General features: G+C 39.0%; 1 pseudogene; it reads left to right on the plus strand.

Annotated features, from left to right (window-relative positions):
- Window positions 1-226: 226 nt before the first annotated feature.
- Window positions 227-1167, plus strand: LOC132901013 (putative gustatory receptor clone PTE03; annotated as a pseudogene).
- Window positions 1168-9983: the final 8816 nt, after the last annotated feature.

Below are 9983 nucleotides of genomic sequence, written 5' to 3' on the forward strand. Positions count from 1 at the left end.
TTATTACTACACCAGTACTTCCTGATAAATCTTGTGAGAAGTTCAGGAGAGAGGGCAGGACTCAGCTAATTAGTTACCGTCAACAGATCACAAAGGAATCTGAGCCAGTAAGAGAATATAAATGTACACAGAGATGATTTCTTCACCACACCTCCAGGAATTTTATGTACATTATGATGCAGGAATGACTGCCATAAAATCACAAGGCTTAGTTTTTTATATATTAATGGATTACTCTATTAATTTTACATATTTCACTCTGGGAGGACATGTGGATTTACAGCATTACAAATATGTTTATTTTATGATTACTCTGAAAGCCTACATAATGATTGTCTGCTTTAATACAGTTATCATTTCTGTTATATGCAGAAACAAATGTCTTCATGAGCCCATGTACATTTTTATTGCTGCTTTGCTTTGTAATTCTCTCTTTGGATCAACAGCATTTTATCCTAAACTGCTTATTGATTTGTTGTCTGAAACACAAATTGTGTCTCATGAAGCTTGTGTATTTCAAGCATTTTGTATGTACACATATGCTGTATCAGAGTTTCTGCTGTTATCAGCTATGGCCTTTGACAGATATATGTCCATCTGTAAACCATTACATTATGCAACTATTGTAAAAATGCACATTGTCAGAAAACTCATATTTTTTTCATGTTTTTTTCCTTGTTGTACAGTTGGTGTAGGAGCTTTACTAGCATCCCAACATCAACTGTGTAAATTTAAATTGAACAGACTATACTGTGATCTTTATTCTATTGTGAAATTAGGTTGTACAAAACCAACTGTTTATAATCTTTATGGACTTGTTATTGCAAGCATTGCTGTTTCCTCTTGTGATCTTCATAATCTACTCATATATCAGGATACTCTGTGTGTTTAAAGAATTCTAAAGATTTTCGAAGAAAAGCTTTACAGACATGTTTGCCACATATTCTCGTTTTCATCATTTTTTCAGTCAGTATTTGTTTTGAAATTATAAATCACAGACTAGAATCAAATCAAATCCCCCACATTATTACCATGATCATGTCTGTTAACTATGCACTCATTCCTCCTTTATTCAATCCCATAATATATGGAATAAAAATGCAGGGGATTTTTGATAGTATTAGAAGGCTGATTTCATGGAAAAGGAGGACTCAGATTTCTTTTTAGATGCAGATTCTTCCATTCCTCTTATAAGTTTCAAAAAATACATATTCCAGATGTTTTAAAAGAATGATTGTCTATGATATGATTAATATTAGAGTGATGTTAATGAATGAAATGTAGTGTAACTACCAAAAAACAACAATACTTATACTTGGTTGTGGATTACAGTGCAGTACAGGAAAAAAACTGCCCTGCATATAAACATTTTAAATGTATTAAACTTTAATCTATTTACGTGGTGTATTACTACAGTGACTTGGCTGCTATAACGGCTCCAGCCGTCAAAGTTTCTATGGAAGAATTACAGAAGTGGTTTCCCTTCGCCTTCTACTGGATTATTATAGAGGTTTTCTCCTCTAACCATTCGCACATATGGACAATTTAGAGTAGCCAGTTAACTGAACCACATGTCTTTGGGCTGTGGGGAAAACCGGAGCACCCAGGGGAAACCCACACAGACACAGGAAGAACATGCAATCTCTACACAGAAAGACTCCCCATCGGCCCCTGGGCTTGAACCCAGAACCTTCTTGCTGTGAGGCAACAGTGATAACCACTGCACCACCATGAACCCCAAAAATGTTATACATCACTCAAAATCACATCAAAATCCATTTATGGAAACGAGTTCAAACTGGACTTTGCTTCATCGTTTATTTTACTGAGGAACAGAGGAAGCATCATTGGGAGTACAGGCAAATGAAACTTCAAATCAATTAAATTTTATTTATATAGAGCTGCTTTCATGATAAATTTTATGAAGTAGTTTTACAGAAATCGACATGTACAACCCCAAAACAGAAAAAGTTGGGATGATAAGTTGAAATTGGAACTAAAACAGAAAACATTGATTTGTAAATAATCTTTACCCTGTATTGCACTGAAAACAATACAACAGCACATTATTTGATGTTTTACCCTCATGGATTTTATTTTATTTTTTTCAAAATAAACACATTTCAGTTTTGATTCTTACAACATATTTCAAAAAAAGTTGTGACAGTCAGGCATTTCCCATTTTACAGTGGTGCTTGAAAGTTTGTGACCCCTTTAGAATTTTCTATATTTCTGCATAAATATGACCTAAAACATCATGAGATTTTCACACAAGTGCTAAAAGTAGATAAAGAGAACCCAGTTAAACAAATGAGACAAAAATATTATACTTGGTCATTTATTTATTGAGGAAAATGATCCAATATTACATATCTGTGAGTGCCAAAAGTATGTGAACCTTTGCTTTCAGTATCTGGTGTGACCCCCTTGTGCAGCAATAACTGCAACTAAACGTTTGCGGTAACTGTTGATCAGTCCTGCACACCGGCTTGGAGGAATTTTAGCCCGTTCCTCCGTACAGAACAGCTTCAACTCTGGGATGTTGGAGGGTTTCCTCACATGAACTGCTCGCTTCAGGTCCTTCCACGACATTTCGATTGGATTAAGGTCAGGACTTTGACTTGGCCATTCCAAAACATTAACTTTATTCTTCTTTAACCATTCTTTGGTAGAACGACTTGTGTGCTTAGGGTCGTTGTTTTGCTGCATGCCCCACCTTCTCTTGAGATTCAGTTCATAGACAGAAGTCCTGACATTTTCCTTTAGAATTCACTGGTATAATTCAGAATTCATTGTTCCATCAATGATGGCAAGCCGTCCTCACCCAGACGTAAAAATACAGGCCCAAACCATGATACTACCATCACCATGTTTTATGGAACAGACTGGAGACAGAAATAAAACAAAGTGCAAATATAAATCTGTTTAAAAAAAAGGTACAAAAAATATTTTTAAACAAGTATATAGAAGAGGAAGTATGTTAACAGAGGATGATGAGGGATAAATCTATAAATAGAATAGGGTTGATTGTTATATTAGAACTAACTTAGTATATGGTATATATGGTATATATTTATTTATGGGGATAGTTTATATATTCATATTTACAGGGATAGGTATGTAGTAGATATTTATTTTTGTAATTAAATATCTATATAGATAATTATGAAGTGTGTATATATATATATATATATATATATATATATATATATATATATATATATAGCATGTAGTATATATTTATTTTTGTAATTATATAGATATTCATGAAGTGTATATATGGTATATATTTTTATAGGTGTATTAATGTAGTTTGGATTTCAGGGTAGTTAAAAAGGGGTGGGAAATTAAAAAAGTATTGTACTTCTTCCCACTCCTTTTTCGAACAATGTGCGGTGTTTTGTAATGTCTTAGCTCTTTATGTTATTTTATTTATTTTTTGTTAATTTCTTGTTTTCTTTCTTTTGTATGTACAAATAGTTACATACATTTTTTATATATGTTTGAAAATAAAAATAAATTCATTCATTCATTCATTCATTCATTCATGTTTCACAGATGGGATAAGGTTCTTATGCTGGAATGCAGTGTTTTCCTTTCTCCAAATATGATGCTTCTCATTTAAACCAAAAAGTTGTATTTTGGTTCATCCGTCCACAAAACATTTTTCCAATAGCCTTCTGGCTTGTCCACATGATCTTTAGCAAACTGCAGATGAGCAGCAATGTTCTTTTTGGAGAGCAGTGGCTTTCTCCTTGCAACCATGCCATGCACACCATTGTTGTTCAGTGTTCTCCTGATGATGGACTCATTAACATTAGCCAATGTGAGAGAGGCCTTCAGTTGCTTAGAAGTGACCCTGGGGTCCTTTGTGACCTCGCCAACTATTACACGCCTTGCTCTTGGAGTGATTTTTGATGATCGACCACTCCTGGGGAGGGTAACAATGGTCTTGAATTTCCTCCATTTGTACACAATCTGTCTGACTGTGGATTGGTGGAGTCCAAACTCTTTAGAGATGGTTTTGTAACCTTTTCCAGCCTGATGAGCATCAACAATGCTTTTTCTGAGGTCCTCAGAAATCTCCTTTGTTCGTGCCTTGATACACTTCCACAAACATGTGTTGTGAAGATCAGACTTTGATAGATCCCTGTTCTTTAAATAAAACAGGGTGCTCACTCACACCTGATTGCCATCCCATTCATTGAAAACACCTGACTCTAATTTCACCTTCAAATTAACTGCTAATCCTAGAGGTTCACATACTTTTGCCACTCACAGATATGTAATATTGGATCATTTTCCTCAATAAATAAATCACAAAGTATAATATTTTTGTCTCATTTGTTTAACTGGGTTCTCTTTATCTACTTTTAGGACTTGTGTGAAAATCTGATGATGTTTTAGGTCATATTTATGTAGAAATACAGAAAATTCTAAAGGGTTCACAAACTTTCAAGCACCACTGTATGCTTCCATAGTGTGATGGTCCATCCCAGATGACTCTGAGCCCAGAGAAGTCAACGGAGCTTCTGGACACAGTTAACATAATGCTTCCTTTTTTGCACAGTAAAGTTTTAACTGGTGTTTGTGCATGTAACTCTGTATTGTAGCTTGATAAAGGTTTGCCAAAGTAATCCCAAGCCCATGTGGTTCTATCAGCTGTAGATGAATGATGGTTCTTGATGTAGTGCTGGCTGAGGGATTAAAGATCACAGGGGTTCCGATTAGGCTTGATCCCTTTATACACTGAAATTCCTCCAGATTCCTTGAATGGTTTAATGATATAATGCACCATAAAGGGTGAAATATCCAAATCCCTTCCTATCTTTCTTTGAGGACCATTGTTTTAAAACATTTCAATAATTTCTCACACATTTGTTGCTCCTCAAAGACTAGGTCATTCCTGGATACTGATTTTGTACTAAATCATGATTACAGTCACCTGTTTCATATCACATCATTATTTAATTGTTTTACCTGATTACTAGCCCTAAATTGCCCCTGTCCCAACTATTTTTGAATGTGTTGCAGGTCTGAAACAGGAATGGATGTGCAGTTGTGGCCATAAGTTTACATACAGTGACATGAATATCATCTTGGATATGAATATCATTGCAATATTTGGGCTTTCAATAATATCTTTGAACTGTTCTTTTTCTGTGGCAGAATGTACAGCCTACATCTTTAAAAAAAACCACTAGAATTTGTTGCAGAAGTTTTACTTTTCTTTGGGTTTTCTGAAATCAACACAGGGTCAAAATTATACTGTACATACAAGGTCAAAAATTTACATACGCTCACTTAGATGATTAATTCCGAGGTTCCGAAACTTCCAAAATGTCTCTTATCTTGCCAAGGCCGAGGTCTCTTAACTTCCTGTTAGTGATCATGATTGACTACAGCTCGTAGCTTTTCTGTGCCTTCATAAAAAGGGTTTGTTTACAGCACTCATTGGTTTGACCAACACAAAGTAAAATGGGAAAGTACGATACAAGGAGCTCAGTGCAGAGCTGAGAAAGAGGAATGCAGATATACACAACTCCAGAATGTTTCTTGGAGCCATTTCTAAACAACTGCAAATTCCAAGATCAGTTCAAACAATTATATCCAAGTTATTGTGAGGTGTAGTCACTTTGCCAAACCACTTTGCTTCAAGACAACCGAAACTGTCATGTTCAGCTTAATGGAAATTGGCTTGGATGGTCAGGAACAACCTGGGAACCACCATGGCACAGCCCTGCCATGAACTGGAAGCTGATGGATCACTGTCTACAGTTCAGATCACCATGGACTAAGAGGCTGCTATCCAAGAAATAACCCCCTGCTCCAAAATTGACACCTTCAAGCTTAGCTAAAATTTGAAGCTGACCACAGGGGCAAAGAAAAAGCCTTCTGGAGGAAAGCTGTATGTTCAGATGAGACAAAGATTGAGTTGTTTGTCCATAATGACCAGCATGTACATAGGGACACTGTACCAGCTGGTGGTTGTGGTAGGATGATCATTCTCTGGGGCTGTTTTGCTGCCAGTGGAACTGGTTCATTGCACAAAGTGGATGGAATAATGAAGAACGATTACAGTGGTGCTTGAAAGTTTGTGAACCGTTTAGAGTTTTCTATATTTCTACATAAATATGACCTAAAACATCATCAGATTTTCACACAAGTCCTAAAAGTAGATAAAGAGAACCCAGTTAAACAAATGAGACAAAAATATTATACTTGGTCATTTATGTATTGAGGAAAATGATCCAATATTACATATCTGTGAGTGGCAAAAGTATGTGAACCTCTAGGATTAGCAGTTCATTTGAAGGTGAAATTAGAGTCAGGTGTTTTCAATCAATGGGATGACACACTGCATAAAATGATATCTTAGTAAGTGAAAATATCTTGAAAATAGTTGAAATGATCTAGCATTTCTTATTAGAAGAAAACAAGACACCAATTTTGAGATTATTAAACCTAGTTCTCGATTGCAACCAACTTATTCTAAGATGTCTTACCAAGTGTAATTATCTTACTGCACTGGCAGATTATTTCACTTGATTATAGTCTAAATGTTCTCAAATTTATTATTTCTTTCCTTATATTAGGATGGCTAGTTTTTGCAGTGCAATCAGGTGTGAGTGGGCACCCTGTTTTATTTAAAGAACAGGGATCTATCAAAGTCTGATCTTCACAACACATGTTTGTGGAAGTGTATCATGGCATAAACAAAGGAGATTTATGTGGACCTCAGAAAAAAGCATTGTTGATGCTCATCAGACTGGAAAAAGTTACAAAACCATCTCTAAAGAGTTTGGACTCCACCATTCCACAGACAGATTGTGTACAAATGGAGGAACTTCAGGACCATTGTTACCCTCCCCAGGAGTGGTCGACCAACAAAGATCACTCCAAGAGCAAGGTGTGTAATAGTTGGCGAGGTCACAAAGGACCCCAGGGTAACTTCTAAGCAACTGAAGGCCTCTCTCACATTGGCTAATGTTAATGTTCATGAGTTCACCATCAGGAGAACACTGAACAACAGTGGTGTGCATGGCAGGGTTACAAGGAGAAAGCCACTGCTCTCCAAAAAGAACATTGCTGCTCGTCTGCAGTTTGCTAAAGATCATGTGGACAAGCCAGAAGGCTATTGGAAAAAATGTTTTGTGGATGGATGAGACCAAAATACAACTTTTTGGTTTAAATGTTTGGAGAAAGGAAAACACTGCATTCCATCATAAGAGCCTTATCCCATCTGTGAAACATCGTGATGGTAGTATCATGGTTTGGGCCTGTTTTGCTGAATCTGGGGACTGCTTGCCATTATTGATGGAACAATCTCATCTCATCTCATTATCTCTAGCCGCTTTATCCTTCTACAGGGTCGCAGGCAAGCTGGAGCCTATCCCAGCTGACTACGGGCGAAAGGCGGGGTACACCCTGGACAAGTTGCCAGGTCATCACAGGGCTGACACATAGACACAGACAACCATTCACACTCACATTCACACCTACGGTCAATTTAGAGTCACCAGTTAGCCTAACCTGCATGTCTTTGGACTGTGGGGGAAACTGGAGCACCCGGAGGAAACCCACGCGGACACGGGGAGAACATGCAAACTCCGCACAGAAAGGCCCTCGCCGGCCCTGGGGCTCAAACCCAGGACCTTCTTGCTGTGAGGCGACAGCGCTAACCACTACACCACCGTGCCGCCCGATGGAACAATGAATTCTGAATTATACCAGCGAATTCTAAAGGAAAATGTCAGGACTTCTGTCCATGAACTGAATCTCAAGAGAAGGTGGGTCATGCAGCAAGACAACGACCCTAAGCACACAAGTCATTCTACCAAAGAATGGTTAAAGAAGAATAAAGTTAATGTTTTGGAATGGCCAAGTCAAAGTCCTGACCTTAATCCCAACGAAATGTTGTGGAAGGAACTGAAGTGAGCAGTTCATATGAGGAAACCCACCAACATCAGAATCAGAATCACTTTTATTGCCAGGTATGTGGACACACATGAGGAACTTGACTGCAGTTTCAATTAGCTCTCATAGTACAAAACAGACAAAAAGCATATACACAAAACAAACAAACAAAAAATGGTGCAATAAGTGCATAGTGCAAAGTAATCCAAGTAAGTCAAGTATGAAATAGATAAATATAAAGTATACAGTGTGCACAGAATTACGGTATGAGTGTGCAGATATTTTACAAGTGATATTACTGATATATAAATCTGGATTTTAGCTGTTCATCACAGAAAGGATTTTCCCTTTTGGTGCAATATGGTGCATAGTGCAAAGATGAAATAGTAAGTATAAATAAGTATAAATATAAGTAACAGTAAGCACAGAATGACAATATGAGTGTGCAGATATTTTGCAAGTGATATTACTGATATATGAATCTGGATTTTAGCTGTTCATCACAGAGACAGCCTGACGGAAAAAAAATATTCTTCTGTCTGGTGGTTTTTGCATACAGTGATCTATATCGCCTCCCTGAGGGGAGAAGATTAAATAGATTGTGACCAGGGTGTGATGGGTCCGCAGAGATGTTACCTGCCCGTTTCCTGACTCTGGACAAGTATAGGTCTTGGATGGAGTGCAGGTTGACACCAATAATTTTCTCTGCAGACCTTACTGTCTGTTGCAGTCTGTTCTTCTCCTGTTTGGTGACCAATCCAAACCAAACAGTGATGGAAGAGCAAAGAACAGACTGAATGATGGCAGAGTAGAATTGTGTCAGCAGCTCCTTAAGCAGGTTGAGCTTCCTGAGCTGGTGCAGAAAGTACAAACTCTGCTGAGCCTTTTTTGATGATAGTGACTGTGTTGGTCTCCCACTTCAAGTCCCGAGAGATTGTGGAACCCAGAAACCTGAAGGTTTCAACAGCAGTCACAGTGTTGTTGGTGATGGTGATGGGCGGCAGGGTGGGGGGGCTCCTCCTAAAGTCCACTGTCATCTCCACAGTTTTGAGCATGTTCAGTTCCAGATTGTTCTGACCACACCACCAGACCAGCCGTTTAACCTCCCGTCTGTATGCAGACTCGTCACCATCTCGGATGAGGCCGATGACCGTTGTATCGTCCGCAAATTTCAGGAGTTTAACAGACAGGTCTCTTGAGGTGCAGTCGTTGGTATAAAGGGAGAAGAGCAGTGGGGAGATCACACACCCTTGGGGGGCGCCAGTGCTGATAGTCTGACTGCTGGATATGATGCTCCCCATACTCACCTGCTGCTTCCTGTCAGTCAGGAAGTTTGTAATCCACTGACAGGTGGAGGAGGGCACAGTGAGCTGGGTGAGCTTGGTGTGGAGGATGTCTGGAACAATGGTGTTGAATGCCGAACTGAAGTCCACGAAGAGGATCCTGGCGTACATCCCTGCAGAGTCAAGGTGTTGCAGGATGTAGTGTAGACCCATATTTATTGCATCATCCACTGACCTGTTTGCCTGGTAGGCAAACTGCAGGGGGTCCAACAGGGGGTCTGTGATGTCCTTCAGGTATGACAACACCAGTCTCTTGAAGGACTTCATGACTACAGATGTGAGGGCAACAGGCCTGTAGTCATTCAGTCCTGTGATATTGGTTTTCTTAGGAACCGGGATTATTGTGGAGCATTTGAAGCATGAGGGGACTTCACACAGCTCCAGGGATCTATTAAAGATCTGGGTGAAGATGGGAGCCAGCTGGTCAGCACAGACCTTCAGACAAGAGGGTGACACACCATCTGGGCCAGGTGCCTTCCTGATCTTCTGTCTGTGGAAAAGCTGACAGACATCCTCTTCACAGATCTTGAGTGCTGGTGGGGGGTCATAGGCGGGGGGTGGCAGAATGGCATGGGGCGTAAATGGGTCTTTAATGACTGAAGGGGGGAGAGGTGTGAATGTGTCGAATCTGTAGTAAAACACATTTAGCTCATCAGCCAGTTGATGATTCACTGCAGTGTTGGTGGATGGTCTCCTATGGACCCTTTTCACGTGACGTCACGA

This window comes from Neoarius graeffei, chromosome 16, assembly GCF_027579695.1.
Source record: "Neoarius graeffei isolate fNeoGra1 chromosome 16, fNeoGra1.pri, whole genome shotgun sequence".
Taxonomy (NCBI): domain Eukaryota; kingdom Metazoa; phylum Chordata; class Actinopteri; order Siluriformes; family Ariidae; genus Neoarius; species Neoarius graeffei.